At 39.5% G+C, this 17,500-nt stretch overlaps 1 long non-coding RNA gene across 1 annotated transcript in view; it reads left to right on the top strand.

The window, feature by feature from the left end:
* The window catches only part of LOC118767998, an 18,535-nt gene extending 8,985 nt beyond the window's left edge, over positions 1 to 9,550 (top strand). The window contains exon 3 of the long non-coding RNA XR_005003919.1: positions 9,540 to 9,550. This is a non-coding gene — a long non-coding RNA (uncharacterized LOC118767998). The remainder of the gene's footprint in view (positions 1 to 9,539) is intronic.
* The last annotated feature ends 7,950 nt before the right edge of the window (positions 9,551 to 17,500 follow it).

Genomic DNA, 17,500 nt, shown 5'->3' on the forward strand with positions numbered 1-17,500 from the left:
TACAAATTCGGCACTCCTGCTAACTGGTATGAACATCATCCTCAGCCAGTTGTTGAAGGTAAAAATGTCACCATCCTCTGGGATTTTCCAGTCAACACTGACAGAACGATCAAGGCTAATTGACCAGACATAATTGTTAAAGACAGGGAAGAAAATACCTGCAGACTAATAGAGGTAAGCATCCCCACTGATAAAAATATATCTGTAAAGGAATTTGACAAACTTAGTAAATATAAGGACCTGGAAATTGAAATACAAAAGATGTGGAATCTTAAAACAAAAACTGTTCCTGTTATTGTAGATGCCCTAGGTATGATAAAAAAGGGATGTCAGAAACACCTAGACAATATCCCTGGAGAACCATGTCTCAAGGAAATCCAAAAGATTGTGCTAACAAGTACTGCCCACATCCTTAGAAAAACCCTATCAATGTAAATGTTTGTGTTGTATTACATGGAGATATTTCTCTACTTCCCCTCCCCAAGCTTTCAGCTATATTTCAACAACTCTTAACCTTCACTTGCCCTAGGGTGCTGGGTGTGCCCCGGCAAGTGATTGCATCAAACATGCAGATTAAAAGTAAATGACAATAATAATAATAATAAGTTTTAAAACAAACATAATTTTCGTATGTTTTTTTTTAGACATTCACTAGTACAATACTAAATACAAAACCAAATATATGGCACACTAGGCATAACAACAACATGAACTCCCAACCTGTTGTCTCTTGAGGTCTCTGGGTGAGACTTGGAGCCAACTTGTACAAATATAAAGCAAAAGTCAAACATATAATTATAATAATAATAAGACTAAAACAATACCTGTTGTCATAGGTGCCCTGGGAATGATAGCAAAAGGGGCTGATTGTTACCTAACTCAGATACCAGGAAACCCCAAAATGGCAGAAATTCAAAAGATAGTGCTCATGGGAACTGCTCATATCCTACGCAAAATACTTTCTTTGTAATCTCAAGTTTTAAAACAAACATAATTTTCATATGATTTTTTAGGCATTCACTAGTACAACACTAAGTACAAAACCAATTATATGGCACCCTAGGCATAACACTAATAATAATAATAATAATAATAATAGTTTCAAATTTTTCCACAAGGAAAGCAATTTTGGGGGAGGGGACTAGTTGATTACATCAACCCCAATACACAAATGATACTTAATTATCAACTCCAAAAGGATGAAAGTGGACCTCGGCAGAATTTGAATTCAGAACACAGGGAAGAGTGAAATACAACTAAGCATTCTGTCCAGTGTGCTAATGATTCTGCCAACGCACCCCCTTAATGATAATCCTTTCTACTATAGGCACAAGGTCTGAAATTTGGTGCGAGGGGAGCCAGTTGATTAGATTGAACCCAGTATGTAACTGGTACTTAATTTATCGACACCGAAAGGATGAAAGGCAAAGAGACCTCAGCAGAATTTGAACTCAGAGTGTAAAGATGAGCAAAATACCATTAAGTATTTTGCCTGGCATGCCAAAGATTCTGCCAGCTCACAGCCTCAATAATAATAAGGCCATACCAACGTCCATCCTCTCAACAATTAGCCAGAGATGATTTTTAGAATGAAAATATCTGAAATAAACTCAGATATTGCTGTCACAAACGAGAATACCTGGCACGTAAAAAGCACCATCCGACCGTGGCCATTGCCAACTTCGTCTGGTCCCCGTGCCGGTGGCACGTAAAAAGCACCATCCGATCGTGGCCGTTTGCCAGCCTCGTCTGGCACCTGTGCCGGTGGCATGTAAAAAGCACCCACTACACTCACGGAGTGGTTGGCGTTAGGAAGGACATCCAGCTGTAGAAACACTGCCAGATCAGACTGGAGCCTGGTGCAGCCTTCTGGTTTCCCAGACCCCAGTTGAACCGTCCAACCCATGCCAGCATGGAAAGCGGACGTTAAACGATGATGATGATGAAGATGATGATGATGATGATGATGATGATGATGAACCCAACCACTCTCAAAAATTAAGTCAAAAAACAGGAAAAATAATTCAGAATCCTTGTCCAGTACCATCTATCAGTTTGTGTCAGTCACAGGGCCAAACATCCCTGAAAGTTTCATCCAAATCCATCCAGCAGTTCTTGAGATACCTTGTCCATGGATAAACTAACAAACACGACTGAAATAATATCTCTGCCTTCGCTAAGGCGGACATAATAATAATAATAATAATAATGATAATAATAATAATAATAATAATCAATAATAATGATAATAATGATAATAATAATAATAATAATATAATGATAATAATAATAATAATAATAATAATAATAATGATATAATAATAATAATAATAATAATAATAATAATAATAATAATGATAATAATAATGATAATAATAATAATAATAATAATAATAATAATGATAATAATAATAATAATAATGATAATAATAATAATAATAATAATAATAATAATAATAATAATAATAATGATAATAATAATAATAATAATAATAATGATAATAATAATAATAATCCTTTCCATTCTAGGCACAAGGCCTAGAATTTAAATGGACGGGGCTCAGAGATTACATCAAACCCAATGCTCAATTGGTATTTATTTTATCGACCCCCCAAAATGATGAAAGGTAAAGTCGACCTTGGCAGAATTTGAACTCAGAACAAATAATAATATCAATAGTCTTGATGGTGCATACACCTAGCTGCTCCTGAAATTCCTCATGTGCCATTCTTGGGGCTGTGATCCCTCAACAGTCAACAAAACACTAGCATCTTTTTTTACAACCATCTATCACTTAGGGGTACCTATGTCTGGCCCTTTCTTCAAATCAATACACTATTTGATTCAGCCCCTCTCGTTGTCAGTATTAAAACAAAAGGATAGGGTTTCTCTCTTTGAGTTAATATAGTGGTGGGCATCTTTACATGAAGGATTCCAAGCCCCTTTCTTACAAATATGATCTTACCTCAGTGAAGCCACATGGCTTAGTGGTTAGAATATTTGGGTTGTGATTGTACAGTCACGAGTTCAATTCCAAGTGTTGCGTTGTGTCCCTAAGCAAGATACTTGATTTCACATTGCCTCAGTCCACTCAGCTGGTAAATATGAGTTGTATCTGTAATTTCAAAGGGATCAGCTTTCTCCCATTCTGTATCAGTCAGAATCTCCCTGAGCACTACATCAAGAGTACCCGTATCTGTGGGGTACTCAACCACTTGCACATTAACATCATGAACAGGTTGTTTCTGTTGATCGGATCAACCAGAATTCTTGTCATCAGAACCAACTGAGTTCCAGTCTTACATCATCAGATGCCAAGTTACAAGAACCCTTGCCCCTTTTATCAACTCATATTCCTTCAGTTTTCTTGCAGATCCCCTCTGTGTGCGATCTCTGTAATTTGATTAGTTGGGTTATGGATATCTTTTGTCTAATTAGTTTTGCCAAATTTGGCTGAGTGCCGCTTCCCACGTTAAAACCAAGTCCAAATTAAGATTTCTGATTTTGGTGTTAGGAAGGGCATCCAGCCGTAAAAACCCTGCGAAAACAGACAGGGAAGCTCGGTGCAGTCTTCTACCTAAGTCAACCCCTGTCAAACTGTCTAACCCATGCCAGCATGGAAAATGGACGTTAAATGAAGATGATGATGATGGTCGTTATCATGATGATGAGGATGATGATGACGATGAGATGATGATGACCATTTATTTATATATGAACACTACAATCATTGATTACCACTGGAGAGTCATGTATGGATGTCGTGTTTGGCTTAGAATTAGATAACAACATAGTTGTGTAGTAAGAGGCAGGAAATCTCACATCCATTGCAGATAAACGTTTCTTTTTGACCTGTGGTCAAGCAATGACCAAGAAACCTATTCTCTCAGTAACTGCTAAACCCTCGACACTGATTATCCCAAACTTCTATATTTTTCGACCATATTTTGATGGGGAATTCATGGAAGCATCCACTGATAATATGCTTGTAACTGAAATACTATTGGTCACAATTCAGGGAACGTCACTTGATATTATTTATGGTCTATTTCTTGTTACTGAGCTCTCTTTTACTCTTTTACTCTTTTACTTGTTTCAGTCACTTGACTGCGGCCATGCTGGAGCACCGCCTTTAATCGAGCAACTCGACCCCAGGACTTATTCTTTTGTAAGCCCAGTACTTATTCTATCGGTCTCTTTTTGCCGAACCGCTAAGTGACGGGGACATAAACACACCAGCATCGGTTGTCAAGCAAAGCTAGGGGGGACAAACGCAAACACACAAACACACACATACACATATATATATATACATATATACGACAGGCTTCTTTCAGTTTCCGTCTACCAAATCCACTCACAAGGCATTGGTCGGTCCGGGGCTATAGCAGAAGACACTTGCCCAAGATGCCACGCAGTGGGACTGAACCCGGAACCATGTGGTTGGTTAGCAAGCTACTTACCACACAGCCAGTGGTTTCAATTCTAAGTCCTGCTACATGTCCAATAAACTGCACAGATACCAATTATCTGAAGCAAGGTTCCAGCCTGAACACCCCCACTGCATAGAACTTCCATGTTAAGGGCTCTAAAGCCAAAAGCATTTAGGGGGACACCCCTTTATGGAACTGAAAGCATAATTCCATGGTTTTAGTCATTAACCATTTACTTTGGCCCCTAATTTGATTTATAAAGTGATTCAACTCCCAAATACATGAGAAACTGGTAACCCTTAACATGGCTGTCAGGTACCCATAGAAAAGCCTGTTGAATATTTATGACTGGTCCCAATTGATTAGAGAACCACTATAGACAGATGAATGGGAATGCTAATCAGTGTAGATGCTTTAGCAGTTACTGAGAGAATAGGTTTCTTGGTCACTGCTTGACCACAGGTCAAAAAGAAACGTTTATCTGCTATGAATGTGAGATTTCCTGCCTCTCTCTACAAAAATATGTAAATATCTAATTCTAAGCCATGGTATTGTCACATGTCATCTTGGAGTGATTAGAACATCAGAAAAACACAATCTTGTGTGAATTTATCAACCCTACCACCAGCCAATGCCAGTTTCTTAGCTAGAGACTTGACCAAAATCTATATTTCTGCACTTAACAGAATTATAGACTCCTAACTATGTTCGAGCAGAGTTTGTTTGTTCGATCCATTTAGGACCGTTTCTCCTTTGCTCAGTTCATCAATTGACTGTCTTCTGTGTTTGATGAAACAAAATGAAAAGAATGCCAGCCATTGGCTGAAGATGCTTCCCCACCTCAATTACTTTTGCCCCGTGCCGGTAGCACGTAAAAACACCATCCGTTCGTGTCCGTTGCCAGCCTCGCCTGGCCCCCGTGCCGGTAGCATGTAAAAGCACCATCCATTCGTGGCCATTTGCCAGCTCTGTCTGGCACCTGTGCAGGTGGCACGTAAAAAGCACCCACTACACTCACGGAGTGGTTGGCGTTAGGAAGGGCATCCAGCCGTAGAAACACTGCCAAATCTGACTGGGCCTGATGAAGCCTTCTGGCTTCACAGACCCCAGTAGAACCGTCCAACCCATGCTAGCATGGAAAACGGACGCTAAATGATGATGATGATGATGACATAATTATTCTTGGTTAGTAAACTTAATGCAAGGAGAATTAAAAAGCTAAAAGCTAACACTAGTTTAAGCACAGTTTTTATCGTTAGGTTTACATGATATTCAGCAGAACAGATGAAAAGGACACATTTCTTGTGCATGAGAGAGATTGGGGATAAAGTGACAGAGTAAGGAAAAGGGATTTGGGGAGAGGAAAGGGTTAAATTCGCTTGGTACTGTGTCCTGCAATTTACTGCTGTGAACATCAACTATTTACAATTCTGATAACTGATGAAACGGCCATAAATTTATATCAGGAGAAAATACTTTTATCCATAAAAATGTAATATTTTTATGTCTATCAAATACACACTTTCTTGTATTTTCTTAGAACTCTGTAAGAAACCATTTCCAGTTCTAAGAAGACAAAATATTTCCAAGGCTGGAAATTATAGCCATGGAACTGATCTTCTTTGGAATAGGTTACTTTAGATTAATTCTTTACCATTCGGAAATCTGCATTTAAAATTTGACCAGCGTAAGAAATCTACCCTGGTATTGTGTTTTTACCTCTCAAGACTAATTTCCATGTATTTTACTTGAAAAGGAGAAATACATAATAGAGTTGTGACTGAAGGAAGAAGAAATGGCAGCAACTTAAGATTCTTGTTTCTTTTTTTGCTTTTCATTATTTCTTTGCGCTCCTTTCACATCACTCGGAGAATTTAGCATTGGTGACATTTCAAAGAGACTTCTTCCCCGAGATTTATGTTGGACGGGGGGAAAATGGAGATAATCAAAGGATTAGCTGTGTACAGGTGCTCAGACATTCATCGACCACCTGTAATCAAGTGCGATTATTCTTAAAAAATGCATCGTATCATTACGACTGTAATAACTGGACAAACTGTGAAGCCAGTGTTCAAACGACGATGACGACCCCAGCAGGATGATGGAGTGAGGGAGGGCGAAGGGGAGGGGGAGATGCTGCGTGTTAAGAAGCTGGGTGTGTTTGAATGTATGAATATATATACTGAAACATGTAATTATGTATGTTCATGATTATATATATATGTGTGTATATATATATATATATATATATATATATATATATATACATGTACATATGCATGTATAGATGTATGTAAATATGATACATATATAATATATATTTGCATACATATATATGCATATATTAATGATATATATTTGCATATATATATATATATATATATATATATATAAGTATATGAAAGAATGGAGTTGAACGACTAGTTAACAAATATCCTGATGTGAATTTGCTACCCAGGTATCGGTTATCTTTCAAATTATCCTTAATAAGATAATTCATTCAACTACTCAAATATATATATATATATATATATATATATATATAGAAAATAGTAGAGTGAAAAAACGACAAAAGGCTTGAATGTTAAAAAATATATATATTTGCATCAATATGTCTGAAGAATATTAGAAAATTTAAAAAAAAAATTTTTTTTCCTCTTATAATGACATAAATTAAAAGAAATACCAGTTTCGCGTGTAGCTTTTCAAATTTCTTGTGACGTTATGTTTATATTGCATGGAGTTATCGTTGTGTTCTGTGTGATAAGTAGCTTGCTAACCAACCACATGGTTCCGGGTTCAGTCCCACTGCGTGGCATCTTGGGCAAGTGTCTTCTGCTATAGCCCCGGGCCGACCAATGCCTTGTGAGTGGATTTGGTAGACGGAAACTGAAAGAAGCCTGTCGTATATATGTATATATATATATATATGTGTGTGTGTATGTGTGTTTGTGTGTCTGTGTTTGTCCCCCTAGCATTGCTTGACAACCGATGCTGGTGTGTTTACGTTCCCGTCACTTAGCGGTTCGGCAAAAGAGACCGATAGAATAAGTACTGGGCTTACAAAGAATAAGTCCCGGGGTCAATTTGCTCGACTAAAGGTGGTGCTCCAGCATGGCCGCAGTCAAATGACTGAAACAAGTAAAAGAGTAAAAGAGTAAAGAGTATACTGTGCCAGGTTCTGGAGCCTTCTTGAGGCTGTAGTGGAAGCAGAGGGTGGTGAATCCCTGCCATAATTAAGTTGATATTTTTTTCAGCTTTTAGCCCTTTTCTCATTCAGATTATCAAATGTGATGCTTATTTATTGGCAGTTTTAAATTTATTGCTAACTTTTTTGTAGCTTCAAGATATTCACCCGTTAGCACTTAAACCAGCCATTTCTGGTCCCAAATATTCCACCCATTTTGTGTTCAACCTGGACACATCTGGCCTCTTACACTTATCCTATAATGTCATTCTAGTAAAACTAAACAATCCCATCATTGAAATCTCAAAGCTACGAGATGATTAATTAGAAACAATTTGATTGAGAAAGCATTACTTTCGTTAGAGGAGTTGATTGCTAAAGCAACAAAGTGTCTTGTTTACTGAGAAAGATATTGCAATGAATGATGAAAATGTTTTGGAGTTTCAGCTGATAATAGCAGGGGTGTTTGCCTGGAAAAGGGCAATGGAGATGAGCCAGAAGGGCCATTCCACTTCACAAGGTTTGCCCTGTAGAATCCCTATTTTGATTAACTTTTTAGCAGCTAAACCAGCCATCTATGGCCAAAATAGTCTGTTTTATGTTCAAAGTGGCCTGATCTAACCCTTCACACATACCCTACAATGTCATTCTAAAGATAAACAATCCCATTATTGAAATCTCAAAGCTATGAGATAATGCATAATTAATCCAAAACAATGTGAAATAAATAAGGATTACATTTGACAGAGTAATCAGAATGCTGAAAGGGTTAATGATATAATTTACTCTTTTGCTCTTTTACTCTTTTACTTGTTTCAGTCATTTGACTGCGGCCATGCTGGAGCACCGCCTTTAATCAAGCAACTCGGCCCTGGGACTTATTCTTTTTGTAAGCCCAGTACTTATTCTATCGGTCTCTTTTGCCGAACCGCTAAGTAATGGGGACATAAACACACCAGCATCGGTTGTCAAGCAATGCTAGGGGGACAAACATAGACACACAAACAAACACACATACATATATATATATATACATATATACGACAGGCTTCTTTCAGTTTCCGTCTACCAAATCCACTCACAAGGCATTGGTCAGCCCGGGGCTATAGCAGAAGACACTTGCCCAAGATGCTACGCAGTGGGACTGAACCTGGAACCATGTGGTTGGTTAGCAAGCTACTTACCACACAGCCACTCCTGCGGCAATTGTTTATATTTAGAATGGCATTGTATGGTAGGTGTGAGAGGCCAGATTTGACTAGGTTGAACATAAAACAGGGAGAGTGTTTGGGGCCAGTTGAAATGCTAAAGGGTTGAAATACTTTTATTTCTTGGAATATTTTGTTTTCCTTTTCCCTTTATGCAAACTGTCAAATTTAAGGCAAAAACCCTGCGACTGATGATGTAACTCTTTATTAGATGAACAATCAGGGCCAGAGAAGGAGGAGCGGAGCCTCCTTCGTATGTGCTGGGTGGAAGGGAGCAAGTTACTTTGAAAACAAACACCTGGCTTAAATGTCTGCTAAAGAGAATTTGTGATGTCAAAACGGGGGATGGATTAACCCCACCACCTCCAAACAGCACCTGTTCCTCCCGCTGGTCTCTCTATACAGTTACTGTTTATCAATTCTTACTTACAAAGCTTTGTGCAATCTGCCACGTGTTGGAACTGAACTTGTGAAGTCGGACTCTTATCTACAAAGCCAGCAGATTTAAGGGTTGGGGTACATCAACCCCTATGCTCAACTGGTACTTCTTTTAAGGACCATGAAAGGATGAAAGGCAAAAGTCAACCTCAGCAGAATTTGAACTCTGAACATAATGATGGAAGAAATTCTGTTCAGCATCTTTTTCGAAGCATTTTTTGGCCATTCTACTTGTTTCCTGCCTTAGTAGGCGCTCATACCGTTGACCATAGTTTAACAATATTTTCTTTATACATAGCAAAAAAAAAAAGAAAATAGGCGCGGGAGTGGCTGTGTGGTAAGTAGCTTGCTAACCAACCACATGGTTCCGGGTTCAGTCCCACTGCGTGGCATCCTGGGCAAGTGTCTTCTGCTATAGCCTCAGGCCGACCAATGCCTTGTGAGTGGATTTAGTAGACGGAAACTGAAAGAAGCCTGTCGTATATATGTATATATATATATATGTGTGTGTGTGTTTGTGTGTCTGTGTTTGTCCCCCTAGCATTGCTTGACAACTGATGCTGGTGTGTTTACGTCCCCGTCACTTAGCGGTTCGGCAAAAGAGAACGATAGAATAAGTACTGGGCTTACAAAGAATAAGTCCCGGGGTCGATTTGCTCAACTAAAGGCGGTGCTCCAGCATGGCCGCAATCAAATGACTGAAACAAGTAAAAAAGAGTAAAAAGAGTGAAGAAAATCAATTTTTGTCATCCTCATTGATTATTAAATAGTTTAAACGTTTTGTTTATTAAAGAAATGACACCAGAAGAGGATGAAGAATATTAATGATAAAAATTAGGCATTGATTTAAATACAAATTAGTTAATTTCTGAAATAACCCTCAATGAATTCATTATGATTTTAAAAGATCAGTTTTGTGTCATTTTTCTGGGGTTTTTTTTTCACCAGTCTTTCATGAAGAAAACATTTGCCGATGATAATGAATGGGGGACAAAATTTTGTACAAAATTTCATTTTGCAGTAAATTAAAAAGAAATAATCTTTCTAATCGATGACTTGTTGCAATTAAATTTAATTTGTATTTTTGATATTTTAGTTAATGTTATATCAGAAGATTAATGAGTCCGTTACAGAAACTAATATTGCGACAATGTTACGAGAAAATAAATTCATTAAATTGTGCATGTAATTAAGCAACCTTAATGATGATGCAGTCGTAAAATTATTATTAACTTGGAAATACAGTTTTTTTTATTAAAGAGTGAGATCTAGTTATGATTAAAGATGCTAATCTCTGGTTATTAATATCAACCAGTAAACATGGATTGTTTTTAAGAAATGGTAGCAAAGAGACAGAAGATTATGGCACAGTGAAACAAGAAATAGGAAGGAGAGAAAGTTCCAGAAAAAGAAAAAAATAATAATGATGATGATGATTTCATATATTTGCCATCAGGGCAAAAGATGAGGATGACATTACAAAGACAAAGTGTTGGATGCCTACATATAATGAAATGATAGAAAAAAAAGTTAAGCATACACAGCGTAGAATGAAAAGGAAGGGAAAGATACATAGTATGGAAAGGTTTAAAGAAAAAGAAGAAAAAGGAGGGGTGAGGATGAGAGATGTCACCCTCCTGATGCAGGGTGACCTCTAGAGATAAATGAGGAACCCTACTGTCAGAGATTTCCCTGAACACCAGGAGGATATCCAATTTTGTTCTCTCCAACTCATAGGTCTACACTGAGAGAGGTAGCATCCATTCTTGCCATTTTCACAATTTTCACCCACCTTTCAATAAACTCACTCAAGGACAGCACCTCCCTATCCATTTTCAAGTTAAACTTGAAAAGGTCAATGGGATCTCTACCCAAGAAGAAATCTATCTGTCCTCATGTCTTTCAGCCTTGTCCACCAAGCAACCTCTTTCACCACAGCCACCAAGCAAAGGAAGACTGCCTTGCCTGCTCCACTGAAGAAGGGCGGAGGTGTGATCCTCATTACAGACTTGGCCAATAGACAGATCCATCCCACACATGGCAATATCTATTCGACATAACTCCATAAATCAGTAATGTCCAGACGCTGAAGCAGAACAGTTTCATCCCCCTGTGTGCACCTCGGACAAGTCCATCTGGAGTTACAACTGTGATGTTGTTGATAAAACATGTTCTTTGTCTATCCTTGTCTAACATGTTCTTTCCTTATCCTTTTTGTGATTTTGGATGATAAGAAAACTATACAAATGAATCCTTCGAATTTAACTGAATTCTATATTTTTATGCAGCTGAAGATTGCTCTACATTTTAAAATTGATGTAATACTTGCATTGTTCAATTAAATGGAGTCGCATGAAACGATCGTACTGCATTACCTCTGGATATCCTTGTTGCTTATTTTGATGTGTTTGTGTGTGTGTGTGTGTGTGTGTGTGTGTGTGTGTGTCTGTGTGTATGTGTCTATGTCTGTTTGTCTCCTACCATTGCTTGACAATCAGTGTTGGTGTGTTTACATCCCTGTGACTTAGCAGTTCAGCAAAAGCGACTGATGGAACAAGTACTAGGCTTACAAAGTATAAGTCCTGGGGGTCGATTTCTTCAACTAAAACCCTTCAAGTCAGTGCCCCAGCATGGCCACAGTCAAGTGTCTGAAACAAGTAAACGATAAAAATTGAACAGTCTTTTATTGTTGTACTAAAATATGGTCCCTGTTGGTAATCCTTAAGGGTCTGAGGGAGATAAGGGGCCGAAATACTGTGCAAGCTGTGAAAACCAATGTATTTGTGAGTTGTGTATGAAATAAAAAGCAAAATATTTTCCATCTTCACATCCGACTCCAATCAGCCTGGAAGATGGACATTAAAACACAAAGATGATGATGATGGTGATGATGATAGTAATGATGGATATGAAAAGGATGATATATATGAGTCAGATACTGTGGATACTGTCACATTGTATTTGAACATGGAAGCACTCCGTCGGTTACGACGACGAGGGTTCCGGTTGATCCGAATCAATGGAACAGCCTGCTCGTGAAATTAACGTGTAAGTGGCTGAGTACTCCACAGACACATACAGGTACAACAGAAACAGGAAGTAAGAGTGAGAGAAAGTTGTGGTGAAAGAGTACAGCAGGGATCACCACCATCCCCTGCGGAGCCTCGTGGAGCTTTTAGGTGTTTTCGCTCAATAAACACTCACAACGCCCGGTCTGGGAATCGAAACCGCGATCCTATGACCGCGATTCCGCTGCCCTAACCACTGGGCCATTGCACACGTAAATATACACACACATAAATATACATATACACATGCATACACACACACACATTTAAATATACACATGCATACATGCACACACACACACACACACATCCATACATGATGGCTGCAAACTCGTGTTTGAATATTGCCATCACCTGATCAAAAGTTCCACTCCTGCAAAGGCTATGACCAGCCATTTTTGTGATGGGCTTCACTCTTTTTCCTTTTCCAAACGAATGCGTGAGCATGATGAATTTTTTTTATACAGTGGGGAAAGGATTTGCCCAAATCCAATCCCCCCGCCTCTCAACATGGACAACATAAATGCGAAAAGAAGAACTATTCTACATCATTGAATATTGTCAGTGTTGCAGGTTTTCTCTCAGAGTTTTTCCTTTTCCAGAGAGATGTTCTGACAACAACAGAGGGGACCTCCCATTCCCAGTGAGCCAACTGCACACCTGGTCACCAATCCAGGTATTTCCACATCACCGCACATACATACATATTGTTGGATGGCCATTGACTGCTCATGAGCTTTTCTGCCCTTTGACAGGTCTTATTTTTCATCCTGCAGGGTGTCCAATAATTGCCCTTCTCACCAAGCAAGTTTGATGGGGTTACCAGTTTAGTCGCTGACAACCCAAACATACAACAAGTACTTGGTTACATGTTACCAGTAGCACCCAAGAATGACCTGATATATGTATACATACATACGAGGATGTCTTAAATATGTAATTATATGCATGAGAATACATACATACAAATCTGCACATACATACATACAAACAAAAATACCCTGTTGTTGATGGTGAAATTCCAATGAAGGAACCTTGGATCTAGGTTCTTTCTCTACTGGCAAGAAATCTTGAAATAAATTTTAAAATGACATACATAGGCGCAGGAGTGGCTGTGTGGTAAGTAGCTTGCTAACCAACCACATGGTTCCGGGTTCAGTCCCACTGCATGGCACCTTGGGCAAATGTCTTCTGCTATAGCCCCGGGTCGACCAATGCCTTGTGAGTGGATTTGGTAGACGGAAACTGAAAGAAGCCCGTCGTATATATGTATATATATATATATATATAAGTGTGTGTGTGTGTGTGTTTGTGTGTCTTTGTTTGTTTCCCTAGCATTGCTTGACAACCGATGCTGGTGTGTTTATGTCCCCGTTACTTACCGGTTCGGCAAAAGAGACCGATAGAATAAGTACTGGGCTTACAAAAAGAATAAGTCCCGGGGTCGAGTTGCTCGATTAAAGGTGGTGCTCCAGCATGGCCGCAGTCAAATGACTGAAACAAGTAAAAGAGTAAAAGAGAAAGAGTATACAACATTCTTTCTCTTTCCTGGTCCCAACATTTCTGATAGGGTTGTGGGGTGAAGACATCATAATGTATGGTGTGTCTTGGGCATTTTGAACCTGGGAGAGTCAATTCCTCTCTGGGGTTGAACAGTTGGTTCCTTCCAGAGAGAAAATATAAGATAAGGAAAAAGTGTTAAACTGGTTCTTAGTCAACCCCAAAGGGAAAAGGAAAGCTGACCTCAGTTGGGTCTGAACTCGGAGTGAAGTGATCTGAAAATATGCTGTAAAGTATTCTATCTGACATTTTAATGATTCAGCCGAGTCCACTTCAACTGGCCCTGTTCTCTTTACCACCGTGCCAAGGTGCACAAGAAAAGAAAAAGATCTCATAACAGTCTAACGATTCCTGGATGAGTATCTCCGACAAATTCCAGGAAAATCCCTACGGCCACACGTGTCTCTGCAAACTCTTTACTCAAATGAGCAAAGGTGCCCCAAGATTCACTGTAAAATGAATCATCATTAGATGTCTTTCCCAGGTGGTGTAAGTTAGGCAACAGCAGGACCAATTCTGGCCAAAACTGATCTAAGCATCAAAGTTTATAGCTCTAGACTCATGAAAAAAAAAGGTGGGGGGGGGGTTAAGTCACATTTCCTAGAGAATAGGAAATAATTTGATATAAAAAGCCGCCAACATTTCATATACTGATAATGATACTGAAAAGTTTAGAAACATTAATGATAATGATTTTAGGCTCTGTATTTCTCAAACAAGCTACACAAGACATGAAAAAATACCCTAATAATAAATATTAAAACAGATGATAGGGGCAGGAATGGCTGTGTTGTAAGAAGTCTGTCTCCAAACCACATGGTTCTGGGTTCAGTCCCACTGTGAGGCACCTTGGGCAAGTGTCTTCAACTATAACCTCGGGCCAACCAAAGTCTTGTGAGTGGATTTCGTAGATGGAAATTGAAAGAAGCCTGTTGTATGTATGTATGTATGTATGTATGTATGTATGTATGTATGTATGTTGTATGTATTTATGTATGCATGTATGTATGCATGTATGTATGTATGTATGTATGCATGTATGTATGTATGTATGTATGCATGTATGGGTGTGTATATGTTTGTGTGTGTTTGTCCTCCACCATCGCTTAACAACTGATGCTGGTGAGTTTACATCCGCATAACTTAGCAGCTTGGCAAAAGAGACCGATAGAATAAGTACTAGGCTTACAAAGAATAAGTAAGTCCTGGGGTGGATTTGCTTGACTGAAGGCGTGCTCCAGCATGGCCACAGTCAAATGACTGAAACCACTAAAAGAAGAGAATAGAAGAATAAGGCTGTGACATGGCAGATTTGCCCCAGGGGCAAAATGCTCGACAGCATTTCGTCTGTCTTAAGTTCAAATTCCACCAAGATCAACTTTGCCTTTCATCCTTTTGGGGGTCAATAAAATAAGTACCTATTTCTTTATTACCCACAAGGGGCTAAACACAGAGGGGACAAACAAGGACAGACATAGGTATTAAGTCGATTACATCGACCCCAGTGCGTAACTGGTACTTAATTTATCGACCCCGAAAGGATGAAAGGCAAAGTCGACCTCGGCGGAATTTGAACTCACAATGTAACGGCAGACGAAATACTGCTAAGCATTTCGCCCGGCGTGCTAACAATTCTGCCAAAGTACCAGTAAAACACTGGGGTCAATGAAAGCGACTGAACACTTGCTCCTCAAATTGCTGGCCTTGTGCTGAAACTTGAATCCAATATGACACATGTAGATGTGTCTGCGTGTGTGCATGAATGTGTGTGTGTATGCATGTATGAATATGTGCGTGTGTGTATGAGTGTGTATGTGAATGAATGTGCGTGTGTGTATGAGTGTGTATGTGAATGAATGTGTGTGTGTGTATGTGTGTGTGTGTGTGTGTGTGTAGATAGATAGACGGAGAAATCTCTTACTCTTTTACTTGTTTCAGTCATTTGACTGCGGCCATGCTGGAGCACCGCCTTTAATCGAGCAACTCGACCCCGGGACTTATTCTTTTTGTAAGCCCAGTACTTACTCTATCGGTCTCTTTTGCCGAACCGCTAAGTAACGGGGACATAAACACACCAGCATCGGTTGTTAAGCAATGCTAGGGGTACAAACACAGATACACAAACACACACACATACATATATATATATACATATATACGACAGGCTTCTTTCAGTTTCCGTCTACCAAATCCACTCACAAGGCATTGGTCGGCCCGGGGCTATAGCAGAAGACACTTGCCCAAGATGCCATGCAGTGGAACTGAACCCGGAACCATGTGGTTGGTTAGCAAGCTACTTACCACACAGCCACTCCTGCTGATATTTTTGTTTGTGTTTTAGTATATTAGAAGACTGCGGGGGCACGTGGCTTAGGGGTTAGGGATGTTGGACGCACAATCATAAGCCTGTGGGTTTCAATTGTGTCCTTGAGCAAGACACTTCATTTCACATTGCCCCAGTCCACTCAGCTGGCAAAAACGAGTTTAGCCTGCAGAAGGATGGGCTCCGCCAGGCTTTCTCACCCTAGATATGCAGCATGGCTGTAGTGGCCCCATGACCCCCAAAGGGTTAGGGAACATGTCAGTTGTCAATGTTAGTACAGTATCTGAAAAGATAGGGTATTACTATAGCATGATCCCAGGTAAGCTTTCTGTTAATATACCCAGGTGCTTCACAAGGACAATACAGGAGGAAAACATTGCATAAACACATATAGACATAGGCACAGGAGTGGCTGTGTGGTAAGTAGCTTGCTAACCAACCACATGGTTTCGGGTTCAGTCCCACTGCGTGGCAACTTGGGCAAGTGTCTTCTGCTATAGCCCCGGGCCGACCAATGCCTTGTGAGTGGATTTGGTAGGCGGAAACTGAAAGAAGCCTGTCGTATATATGTATATATATATGTATATATATATATATGTGTGTATGTGTTTGTGTGTCTGTGTTTGTCCCCCTAGCATTGCTTGACAACCGATGCTGGTGTGTTTACGTCCCCGTCACTTAGCGGTTCGGCAAAAGAGACCGATAGAATAAGTACTGGGCTTACAAAGAATAAGTCCCAGGGTCGAGTTGCTCGATTAAAGGCGGTGCTCCAGCATGGCCGCAGTCAAATGACTGAAACAAGTAAAAGAGTGAAAAGAGAGAGATACACACAAACACACACACACACACACACACACAAACACACTGAAAGCACACACGTGTGTGTGTACAGGCGTTTGTAATATTAAAAAGTATGGAAGTCAGCAATTCCATAAATCCGGATATCAAAATTTCTGGAAATCGTTACGGTTCATTTGGCACTGGAATAAAAAAAACAAAAAAAAACAAATTGAAGAATCTTGCCAGCTTCTTTGTGTGTGTGTGTGTGGTGTGTGTGTGTGTGTGTGTGTGTGTGTGTGTTTTAGCTCTGCTTTCCATTAATTGTCTGCAACCAATGTCGAATGTTGGAACCGCTAATTAGGGGCTGCGGAAGCAGAAGTAAGAATGCATGCATTTAGCCTGCTGAGACGTTGGCTGGTCAACGTTGCCCGTCATGTGGCGGCAGCAGTAGCAGTTGTTGTTTGTTATCTAATCATTGTTCTTCTCATTCTTATTTAAGAAA

This window comes from Octopus sinensis, linkage group LG26 (assembly GCF_006345805.1).
Source record: "Octopus sinensis linkage group LG26, ASM634580v1, whole genome shotgun sequence".
Taxonomy (NCBI): domain Eukaryota; kingdom Metazoa; phylum Mollusca; class Cephalopoda; order Octopoda; family Octopodidae; genus Octopus; species Octopus sinensis.